This window comes from Pinus tabuliformis, chromosome 1_2 (assembly GCF_031772625.1).
Source record: "Pinus tabuliformis cultivar Carrire ecotype Pingquan chromosome 1_2, CPIR1, whole genome shotgun sequence".
Taxonomy (NCBI): Eukaryota; Viridiplantae; Streptophyta; class Pinopsida; order Pinales; family Pinaceae; genus Pinus; species Pinus tabuliformis.
This window is the reverse complement of record NC_142298.1, coordinates 687,059,188-687,072,106: the sequence shown is the minus strand read 5'-3', so window position 1 is coordinate 687,072,106 and position 12,919 is coordinate 687,059,188.

The window sequence follows — 12,919 nt, the reverse complement described above, 5'->3', positions numbered from 1 at the left end:
TTCCTAGCTCCCTTGGAAACCCTCTCATACCTCCAAACATGAAGCATGGTAAGAGAAAGAGGATACACTCACCATAGCAATAGAGGGTGAGGGCGGGGGCATCAACCTAGTGATCCTAGGTTAGTAGATCACCTAAAACTTTTTGATCTTGACATCATGGAGCACATTAAATGAAGTGTTGCAGTCATGGAGGTGGAGGAATGCCGACAACTAGGAGATGGGATTTGGGTCGTCAGAAATTTATTGGCTCACCATCTCTAGAATCAGGAATTTGCGAGAGATGGGGCCACAAGAAAAATTGTAGAGTCCAATGCTTACATAAGTCATATTCGCACTTCACTCTTCCATCTTTCCAGAAATATTGGCAAATATTTTCCTCTAGAGCTTGCTTCATCCACACCATCTAGCTCCTCTGAACCACACACTGACCAACAACCATCTTGCAATCCTAGATTTTCGTCTCCCTCCATCATCCTAGCTGTAGATTAGTGTGACTCTCCAATTCAAGGGTCCACTCGCTCTCCGATTCAAGGGTCCATTGTCAATGATAACAGTGTTGAATAATGTAACTAGTTTTGGTCTTCACAATTATATTTGAAATGTACTTGTCAAAAGAAAGAAAGAAAAAAATATTATTAAATAAATTGCCTTATTAAAGCATGGGTTTCATGCTTGGGTCAATTTTTCTTAGGTCAAAGTATCCATTGAAGACTTCTAGGGTTTATGTTAAGTGTCCTTGTCCATGCCGTGATGTAAAGAACCCTTCTTGGGATTTATTTATGAAAGAAGAAAATTATTTTAATGTAAAATAGGTCATTTAGGCCTAACACCAATCCTTTGGAATCAAACTAATGTTCAAAATTTAGGAATTTTTTCTTAAGTGATAACATGGCCAGTAAAAACCTGCCCTTAGAATCTTTTCAGCAGTTGTTTTCCAATATAGGTGTCCTCCACAATCTCCTACATGAAATTCTTGCATAACTTCGTCATCTTCATCTATTAATAAGAAATTTAATAGAACGCCACCATTATCTTTCCAAAATAAAGCATTATCTATGATACAATATTTCATTGATTTCATTTTCAAAAATCTAACTTTAGTTCTAGATAAACTAGGAGGAGCTTGTAAGTTTAGTAAAACAAATATGATATATGCATACCAAGTTGAATCTGTAAAAGGTTCATTGGTTTGTGGAGTCGCCGTCTCTTCCTGATCATCTAGGGCACCAATGAAATTTACATCTAAGGCCTGACACTTTGATTCAGCCATGAGTTTAGCTAAACCTTGGCCTTTGATAAGTTTTGTATGCTTTATTTCTATGTCATATTCCAAAATAGTGGCAATCAATTTGCCTCTCTTTCCTTCGGGCCCATCCTGTGTAAGGATGTCCTTTACCACTGAATTTGGAACATAAGCAATGATGTGTGAATACAAGATGTATACTCTGAAATCTTTAATAGCTTTCACTAAAGCTAGTGCTTTTTTTTCCATTATGTTGTACTTTAGTGTGGCATCTCTTAAAGATTTACTAAAAAATGCAATAGGTTGCTCATATCCTTGATCATTCTTTTGCAACAAGACTATTGCAATAGTATGTTCTAAAGCAAAAGAAAAAATTATAAAATCTTTTTGGAAATCAAGACTTATGAGGACTAGAGTTTTGGTAAGGGCTTCTTTGATGGCCTCAAAAGACTGTTTAGCCTCTACTGTCCACTTAAGTGTTGAATCTTTCCTTAACATGTTATTTAGTTCTCTAATTAATTCTGCTAAGTTTGAAATGAATCTCCTAAGAAAAATTATTTTGCCTAAAAATGATTGTAATTCTTTGATGTTTCTAGGATGAGTGATGGTCAAGATTGCCTCTATTCTAGCTGGATCTATTCTAATTCCATCTTTGGATATTATGTGTCCCAAGAGTTTACCTTCTTCTAGACCAAAGAGTGTTGTTTTGGGATTTAAGGAAATACCAAATTTTCTACATTTAATGGAAACTCTTCTTAGGTGATCTAGATGTTCGTTATCTGATTTAGAAAAGATTGTGATGTTATCTTGGTAAACAACTAGAAAGTCATGGATTTCTTTGGCAAAACCAATATCCATAGCTCTTTGAAATGTTTCTCTTGTATTCATTAATCCAAAAGGCATCTTCAAATACATGAAAGTACCCCAAGGAGTAGTAAATTCAATCTTTGCTTAGTCCTCCAGTTGAACTAAGATTTGGTTGTATCAAGAAAATCCATCAAGCAATGAAATTGTGGATGAGCCTACTACCTTCTGAAGAATGTGGTCCATTTTTGGGAGAGGATAGTTTTATTTTAATGAGACTTTTTTCAAGTTTCTGAAATCAACACAGAGTCTAATTTCTCCTGTTTTCTTCCTAGTAGTGACCAAATTAGAGACCCAATCTGAATATCTAATGGGAGCTATGATTTGGGCATCATACATCCTTTTTACTTCCTTTTCAATGAGTGGCATAAGAACTAGATTAATTCTCCTAAGCTTTTGTTTAAAGGGTTTATGATCTTCTTTGATGGGTATCTTGTGTTGAATTATGTTGGTGTCATAAGACTTAAGGTCTTCATAACTCCAGGCAAAGACATCTTGAAACTCTTTGAACAGACTTATGTATTTAATCTTTTCATCTGGAGGTAAGGCTTTTGATATTTTGATAAGCTTGGGTTTTTCTTCAGTTCCTATGTTACATTCTTCTATATCTACTCTTAAAGGCTCCATTTTTGGTTTCCTAGCTACATCGTTTGAATCAAACAAATATTCTAATGGGACTAATCCCTTAGGAAAAAAGTTATTTTTAAGGTTTAGAATTTCAGGATCATCATTCATTATTTCTTCTATTTCTACATTTTCTAAGTTATCTATTTCTACTTTAGTGAAATTAGTGGGTTTACCTATATCTAAAACATTTATATCTATCTCACTATCTACGTTATTATCTATTGTACAATCTGTATCTATATTACTGTTAGAAATTATATATTACGGAGCAATGGAACACTTAAAATATTGCAGAAATATAAACACAGAAAACGCACAAAACAAGAGAGACACAAATATACGTGGTTCACCCAGTTTGGGCTACGTCCACCCCAAAAATCCAGTCCTTCCTTTCTATTATCCAGCAAAATGAAGAGACACAACCTACAGCAAATCCGCTGTAATATCCTCTGTTTTCTCTCACAGTCTCACCTCTCTGTTTCTCGCTCACAGAATACACATCTATTTCACAGCCTCAAATACAATACCCTCATACAAAGAGAGGGGTTGCCTTCTAGGGAAAAAAACCCTAAACTAAACATAATTTCTACTGTCAGATCATCTGCCTAATGAACGGCCCAGATTGACTAGAAATTACTATACTTTTACAAGGCAATTTTACATTTGTTTTTAGCTTCGGGGGCGCTGCCCCCGAGCCCCCGCCGGGGGGGATCAGCCCCCCCGGACCCCCGCGGGGGGGACAAGTCCCCCCCGCGTGGAGGGGTGTACAAGACTTCCTGGGGTATACATCCGGCTGAAACAAAGACCTTTGAACAATCATGCTCCACACACAACAATCTCCCACTTGGAGAATGATTGTGGCAACTCCACTACTGCTTCATTTGCTGGACAATGACTCCTCTTTGGACCTGGCTGTTTTTCATCTTCATCGTCATCCTTGAAGACCAATTGAAACTGAGCATGTTCTCAGTTTCTCCCTGGTTACAACTTTTGTTAGCATATCTGTAGGATTCTTGCTAGTGTGTATCTTTTCCAACTTCAACTCTCCATCTTCCAACATTGATCGTATGAAATGGTACTTGAGTTGTATGTGTTTAGTCCTGGAATGAAATGTTGAGTTCTTTGCAAGATGAATGGCACTTTGACTATCACTGTATAATGTGCCCATATCATGCTCCTTACCCAATTCACCCATAAACCTTTGTAACCAAATCATTTTTTTACTAGCCTCTGTAGCAGCAACATAATCTGCTTCTGTTGTTGAAAGTGCAACAACACTTTGGATTTTTGAAACCCAACTGACAGTTGTTCCTCCAACAGTAAATGCATATCCTGTAGTGCTCCTCCTGTTATCTCTGTCACCTGCCATATCTGCATCAACATATCCTTGTAGGGAGATGTTTGAACCACCAAAGCATAATGCTTGATTTGTGGTACCTTTCAAATATCTGAGAATCCATTTCACTGCCATCCAATGTTCCTTTCCTGGATTATTCATGTACCTGCTTACAACTCCCACTGCATGTGCAATATCAGGCCTTGTGCAGACCATTGCATACATTAAGCTTCCAACTGTTGATGCATATGGAACTTTAGACATATAATCCATGTCTTCTTGGGTCTTTGGGCACATTTCCTTGCTAAGTTTGAAATGGCTAGCAAAAGGTGTACTAACTGGTTTTGCATTGTGCATGTTAAATCTTTTCAACACCTTTTGTATGTACTCATTCTGAGACAATGTTAATTTACGATTTTTCCTGTCTCTAGTTATTCTCGTACCAAGGATTTGTTTTGCAGCTCCCAAATCCTTCATTGCAAATGAATTTGCCAAATTTCTTTTGAGCACATTTATTTCCTGCATGTTAGATCCTGCAACAAACATGTCATCTACATACAATAACAATATAATATAGTTGCCATCATTTTGCTTTTTCAAATAAACACAATGACCAGAGTGACATCTAGTATAACCTTGTTCAGACATAAACTTGTCAAATTTTAGATACCACTGCCTTGGAGCCTGTTTTAAGCCATACAAGCTCTTCTTCAACCTGCACACTAGTTTCTCCTTCCCTTTCACCACATATCCTTGTGGCTGCTGCATATATATCTCTTCCTCCAAATCCCCATGGAGAAAGGTTGTCTTTACATCTAACTGCTCAAGATGCAAATCTTCAGCTGCTACAAGACTTAAAATGGTTCTGATTGAAGTCACTTTAACAACAGGAGAAAATATTTCATCAAAATCAATACCTTTCTTCTGTGCAAACCCCTTCACCACAAGTCTAGCTTTATACCTCTGTTTTCCTCCATCTTCTTCCTTCAGCCTGTAAACCCATTTATTCTTCAATGTAGTTTTTCCTACAAGCAACCTGACTAAATCCCAAGTCTGGTTATGCATTAAGGAGTCCATCTCTTCTTCCATGGCTACCTCCCACTTCTTCCTGCTTTCAACTTGCATTGCTTCTTTATAACGTTCGGGTTCACCGGAATCAGTCAACAATAAATAATATAATGAAGGAGAGTATCGTTCAGGGGGTCTACTTATCCTGGTAGATCTTCTAACACCACTTTCAGGTGTTTGGTGTGCCTGTTGTTGTTGTGGTGGTTGTTGTTGTTGTGGTTGTTGATTATTATTATTTTCAGGCACCTTTCCTTTTTAAGTGATTTCATCAAGAACTGCGTATTCCTTGTTTTCCTTTTCCTGTTTCTTTTCCTGCAACTGATTCTTATACAAGACCTTTTCATTGAATATTACATCTCTGCTCCTAATGATTTTGTGATTTTCGTAATCATATAAGCGATAACCAAAATCATTAACACCATATCCAATAAAGGTACATTTCTTTGACTTTTCCTCAAGCTTTGTTCTATTTTCTTTATCAATATGGACAAAGGCCTCACAACGAAAAGGCTTTAAAATAGAGTAGTTTACCATTTTACCTGTCCATGCTTCCTCTGGAACACCACCATCCAAGGAACTTGAAGGCCCTCTGTTTATTAGATAAACAACAGTATCTACAGCATCTGCCCAAAACTGTAGAGGCAATCCTACATGCAATCTCATGCACCTTGCACGCTCCATGATTGTTCTGTTCATCCTTTCTGACACACCATTTTCTTGTGGTGTTCTTGGAACTGTCTTCTCTCTGCGAATTCCATGCTCTGAACAGTACCTATCAAACTCTTTGCTGCAATATTCACCTCCATTGTCTGATCTAAGACACTTCAATGTCTTTCCTGTCTCAATCTCAACCAAAGCTTTCCATTTCTTGAAAGTATCAAATACATCATATTTATTCTTAATACAATAAATCCAAGTTTTTCTAGTTGCATCATCAATAAAAGTAACATAATAACGAGAGCCACCGAGAGATGATACCTGAGCAGGTCCCCATACATCTGTATGCACAAGCTCTAATTTTTCATTATTCTTTTCTTTCCCAACTCTGAGAAATCTGACTCTCTTCTGTTTTCCATAAATTCAGTTCTCACAGAAGTCCAAATCAACATTCTTCAAACCCAGCAACGAATTCCTTGAGTGAAAAATCTTCATCCCCTTTTCACTCATGTGTCCGAGCCTATGATGCCATAATGTTGCATCTGCTCCTTTGGAAGTTAAAGCATTAACAGAGTTAGAAATACCATTGCATAAATACAATGTACCAAAATTTTCTCCTTTTGCTATTACCAGGGCTCCTTTGGTGACCTTCCAAGCTTTATCTGTGAAAGTTGTCACACAACCTTCACCGCCTAACTGCCCTGTTGAAATCAGATTTTTCTTTAGATCTGGAACATGCCTTACCTCCTTTAATAGCCATTGGTTTCCATTCTGCTGTTTTACAAGAACCTTACCCATTCCAATGATTTTACAGGGTTTATCATCACCCAGACGAACTTGTCCAAAATCTCCTTGAACATAGTCATGAAAGTATTTCTTATCAGGTGTGGCATGGAATGAAGCCCCTGAATCTACCACCCATGAATCAGTAATATTTTCGAAAGAAAGAATCAAAGCATCTTGCAACACCTCACCTGTCACATTTGCTTCATGGCTGTTTTCTTGTTGTGCATCTCCTATCCCTGATCTGGACTTGGATCTGCCTTTCCTTGATTTACTGCGATATCCTGAGCTCTTCCTCTTTCCATTTTTCTTCCTCTAGACTCTGCACTCAAAGAATTTCCCGATGTCTCACCAGAGCTTTTCTATCGCATTTCCTCGCTAAGGATAGCACCGACAACATCTTCAAACTTTAAAGTACTAGATCCAGAAACGGAGTTACTAATGACCATTACCAAACCATTCCAAATTTCTGGTAATGAGCACAAGAATAACAGTGCTCTAACTTCATCATCAAGGTTTACCCCTACAGAACTTAACTGACTTGTAACTGTATTAAAATCATTTAAATGGTTTGCAACAGATCCACCTTCCGACATATTCATATTAAATAACCGTTTCATAAGAAATACCTTGTTTGAGGCCGAGGGTTTTTCATATAGTTTCGACAACGTCTACATCAAACCCTTTGTCGTGGTTTCCTTCGAAATGTTGAAGGCGACTGACGTAACAAGGCACAACCGTATTGTTCTGAGTGCCTTTCTATCGAGAAGGTTCCATTCTTCATCTTTCATACCCGTCGCCATCTTTGTTTTCCACCCAATGGTAGGTATAGATCTTTCTGATACAGATAATCTTCCATCTGCATCTTCCACAGCGAGAAGTTTTGGCCGTTAAATTTCTCGACCCTAAACTTACCATCTTCCGCCATTTCTCCCACTCGAACCAGGAACCCTTCTTTCCTGCGAGTTTATCAGCCAAATAGACCTTCGGCTCCGATACCAGTTGTTAGAAATTATATATTACGGAGCAATGGAACACTTAAAATATTGCAGAAATATAAACACAGAAAACACACAAAACAAGAGAAACACAGATATACGTGGTTCACCCAGTTTGGGCTACGTCCACCCCAAACAGCCAGTCCTTCCTTTCTATTATCCGGCAAAATGAAGAGACACAACCTACAGCAAATCCGTTGTAATATCCTCTATTTTCTCTCACAATCTCACCTCTCTGTTTCTCGCTCACAGAATACACATCTATTTCACAGCCTCAAATACAATACCCTCATACAAAGAGAGGGGTTGCCTTCTAGGGCAAAAAACCCTAAACTAAACATAATTTCTACCGTTAGATCATCCGCCTAATGAATGGCCCAGATTGACTAGAAATTACTATACTTTTACAAGTCAATTTTACATTTGTTTTTAGCTTCGGGGGCGCTGCCCCCGAGCCCCCGCCGGGGGACGGCTGGCCCCCGAACCCCCCAGCTGGGCGGGACAAGTCCCCCCCGCACCCCCCCGCGTGGAGGGGTGTACAATACTTCCTGGGGTATACATCTGGCTGAAACAAATACCTTTGAACAATCATGCTCCACACACAACAATTACAGTTTTGAAACTCTCCTTCAACATTCATGAAATCATAAATTTGAGAATCTTGTGAGAAAATCTGCCAATATTTCAAATTTTCAAGTATAACAGGCCTATGTCTCACTTCTGCAGTGTACTAGTGGTTGCACTAAAAAGGCAATTTGCAGGTACTAGCAAAAGTGGCCAGACTATGAGCTTGCATATTCTGTTTCCTAGGAATGGCAGCAAAATCAGTTTCCAAAAGGTCTTTAACCAAATCTAGGACAGTCTCTCTATATTGGCTAAGTCTAGGATTATTTACAAGTATTCACCTTTGATTTGTTTTATAATCAATTCTGAGTCTCCCATGATAGAAACTCTCTTGGCTCCAAGTTTTCTAACCATTTGTAGTCCTAAGATTAGAGCTTCATATTCTGCCATGTTGTTTGTGCATTTAAAGTTTAATCTAAATGCATGACCTTCAGAATGATTATTTTCCATGTTGTGAATCCACACTCTTGCACCTGCTCCCAATATATTCACGGAGCCATCAAAATCTAAATGCCATAGGGACTCATGAAAAATGTTTTCACTATCAAGAGCTTTCTATTTCTTTTCTACAGCTGTGATTTCATTTTTGTCATGTTCTGAATTGTACAAGATAAAAGAGTCCATATCATAATTCATGGAGTATATAGGGAACTTATGTGGTTTTTCTGTAGTACTCACCATGTATTTCATCAATGTCTCTCTGTAAAGTTTCCTTTGTTGACCAAAAACAGAGATGGTGGCATATGACATATCTAACTGTAAAGATCCCTGCAATTTTGCTCCCCATGAGCGAGATAACAGCATTCCATACTTGGGTGGGATATCAGCAACTACTATGTCCATGACAATACTCTTTACTGGGCACTAGACTAGAGCCACACATCTTTAATCAGGCCAAAGCACTTAACTTGGCTAGAATCAAAAGAAAAGAGGTCCTTGTATGGTCTGGTGATATCTAAATTTAGTCTCTCCATGATTGCTTTTGGCATTAAGTTATGGGATGCCCCTAAGTCTAGCATATCATTATGTAAGATTTTATCATGAACATTCAAGCTAATGTAGAAAGGAGGGATACCCCCTTGCTGATGTGTGCCATTTACTTCAAGACCAAACAATAACTTAGGTTGATCATCATTCAAATTCACAGCATCCTCTCCTTCACCTATATTTAATGTTTCAGTGATTTGTGATCTATATGATTCATTTTTCACTAGCTCGGTCAAAGGAACTGATATTTTCAATATTTCTATCTCGGTCTTAATGTTGAATGGCAATTGATTTTTGCTTGACTGGATGAGATTTTCCCTGGAAAATGTGGTCTGTGTATTTTTATCTTCATTTTCAATACTAGGCATTTCAGTTTGCATCTCGGCTGTTTTGTTTTGAATTCTCTTAATAGGAATGGTCTCAGTAGGAGTTTCAGTTTGAGTTTCAGATGAAGTTATATCTACAATTTTCGGGCTGGAAGTCTCATGAGTTCCCTTAGGGAGGATTTGTACGATTTTGGTCACGGGATCTTCTGTTATCTTTTTAATTTGGGTCTGGATTGATCTCTTAGTTGGAATTTTAGTATTCTTTTTGCTTCTTAGGCTATAATGTTTGTGAACCTCATATATATCATATTCATAGCCCTGTTTAAAGTCAAATGACTCTCTAGATTCTACTTGCAATTGTTGCAGCATGTATAGTTCATGTTCTTCTTGAGTAAGAAAACAGCATCTTCATTTTTAATCCCTAATAAGTTTATTTGGGTGCCATCCTCTCCCTCATGGTTTTGTGAACCCTCAGCATAATTTTCCTGGAAGGGTGATCTAATTTGTTGATCTGGTATAACATTCTTTCCAGTGTTAGGATTCTTCCTGAAGTTGGGGTTTCTTATTGGGGGTGGCTGTTGATTCTCCCACTGAGTTTTTCTTTCCATATTTTCTAATATATCCATTATTATTTCTACACTCTTTGCTAAACTATCTATTTTACCATCAGAAGTTTAAGTTTCCTCTTTAATGACAACTCTTTTTTCATTTCTCGTCCTAGATTTCTTAGCTAATAGATTGTCTTCTACACTAACAACATTACTTTGCATTTGTTCCAATGTTTCAGGGTTTCTTTCCCTTAATTGGTATGACATATCAGTGTCAAAACCATCAGGGAATTTAATGAGTGCTAGTTCTGGTGGAGGCTTAATATTAGCAAGGATTGCATTATAGATGCTATTGAACTTAGTACAATAATCTTGAACTTATTCATTAGGATCTCTTCTAATGTTATCATATTCATATAGTATTTTTAGAGGGTTTTTCTTTCTTTCCCATCTATCAATGAACAATCTATGAAAAGCAGCTAAATCTGCAATATGATTAGCAGGTAAACCTTTGAACCATTTTTTAACATCTCCTGTCAATGTTTGGGCAAATAACCTCATTTGGACATCAAACTCATCAATCTCATGCAACTCAAAATAGTTAGTCATTTTGTTCACATGATGTTGGGCAGTATACTGACTAGTACCATCAAACAAAAATATTTTGCTTTGATAATCTTGGGGCATGACATGGAGTTGTGCTGGTAAAACCAAAGGTGCATATCTGTCTGCCATGGCTGAGATTTTGGTTTGACTAGGCGACAAAGTAGTGGTTCTTGATGAAGGACTTGAGATGGGTGTAGATGAACTTGAGGTTTTTGGTTGAATAGGAAGTTGAGGAATGAATGGTTTAGAGGAATGAATTGTGGTGGATATTATAGGTAAGGTGGTAGTAAATGAAGGTGTATTTACAGTATTTGAAGATTCTGCAGAAAGTTCAGAGGCAGCAGCAGTGAGGGTAGCTAATTCAACTCATTGTTGAAGATAGGCATTGTCTATATGGCTTATCAATGTAGAGGTTAAAGCTTCTAGCTTGTCAAAAGTATCCAAACAAGTTTATCTAAATCTGGATGTACAAGCACCTTTTTTGACTCAATGAATTGAACAAAATTAGGGTCTAACACAGTTTCATGAATTGCATTTTCTGATTTAGTTCTAAAAAATGAGAGGTCGAATGACAAATCAAATGGAATATCCTCTAAAGTTGATAATTCCTTGGGAAGTGAATTTGCTTTAACTAACTGGCTACTACTTGCTTGAGTTTCTACCTTTTTTGGTTTTCTTAAAATTTTGTCAGGGTCATCAACTATTGTAGCAAGGTTTGGATCTAGATTTTCCCTGGTATAGTGAGTCTTTTTGGGAGCCAGAAGTTTAGTTTTTTAAATGTTTTTGGTGAAACTTTTCAACAACAACTTCTTAAAATGACCTTAAGGGGCAAAAGATGAGATTTAAGGTTTCCTTAAAGTTTTATTACACTGAGGATCAAGGTCCCTAGTATGGTTGCCAATATGTTATCACTCCAAAATTTCTTTTGAGTTGATGAGAAAGAAATGATAGAGGTAACCACAAACCTACTTTGGAGATTAGGATCTAGCCTTCCTAATGCTCAGAGAGGGCTCTCTCTTTATGATTTAAATTTGTTTAGTTAATTGATTTTAGGCTAGTTATGATTGTACTTGGGTTTTGATTTGGATTTGTTGGTAGGATCACTTACATAGATGGACAGAGGGGTGTCTTTTACCATTGGGCTATGGGGTCAAATGTCAAGCATATAGGATTGGATCAAGTTCTAAAAATAGTGTCTACAAGGCAAGGTAGTTGAGTTACTTTAGATCTCAAGGCTAGATGGTGAGGTGGTTTCCAATCGGATCCAAGGAGAAATTAAGGGTTCCTTGGACCGGATTTTGAATTAAATGAAAGAGGTCAACCCAGACAGGAGAGCAATTAAGGATTCTCAGATCCAGATATCATAAGAAAACATAAAAATGATTAAATGTTCAAGACAGAGTGTACTTAAACAAATTCTAAAATAAATTTCCAATTAATTCATTCACCTTAGATAACATTTAAGTTTGTGAAATACATAAGGAAATAACAAATTTGACAAAGAAAATACTTCACTGTAATAGCTCAACACATGAATCCTGTAATGTAATCTCTTTATTACTCAGTCCAGTCTGCTAACTTGAAAAATTGGTACAATAACCCTCAAGTTTATGATTAATACAACTCTACAAATGTATAGCAATCCACCCTAAATACTTCGAATTATGAAGTATTTATACAAAAATAGTTTACAAAACATCCCCAACTGTCGTGGGAATTAATATAGGAGAAATAAATATCTTCATGCAAGAAGATAGCGACAGATGTTCAACTACTATATGATGTCCCTGTTTATTAGGTTGTGCTGTCTTTATGCTCTGATATTTTGTTGTTTTTTCTCTGCCTTGTTGTTGGTCTTTACACTGGTTGTTCTTTGTATTTTGGCCTTTCAATTGATACTCTTTTACCTCATTGATCTATCATTTTCTTTTACTGTGTTGTCATCACCTTTATTGTACATTTTTACATTCTGACTGTGTATTTTTTACAGTAATTCATTCAATTTATCCCATGTGTCGGCATCTGGTAATTGAATTTTTACCATCTTCCTGTATATTTCATATGCCTTTGCGTACTTAGTAAAAGTGGGTTTTTTAAAAAAAAGGTGTTTTACCTCATGCTGGAGGTAAAACAAGTTCTCAAAGGTCTAATATAGGACCTTTCAAGTAGGCATTCCCTTCATAAAGGAAGTATTTACCTGATATCTGGCCACCTCTCTTATCCTTCTGTTGTAGTCCTCTTGTGGCATTAAT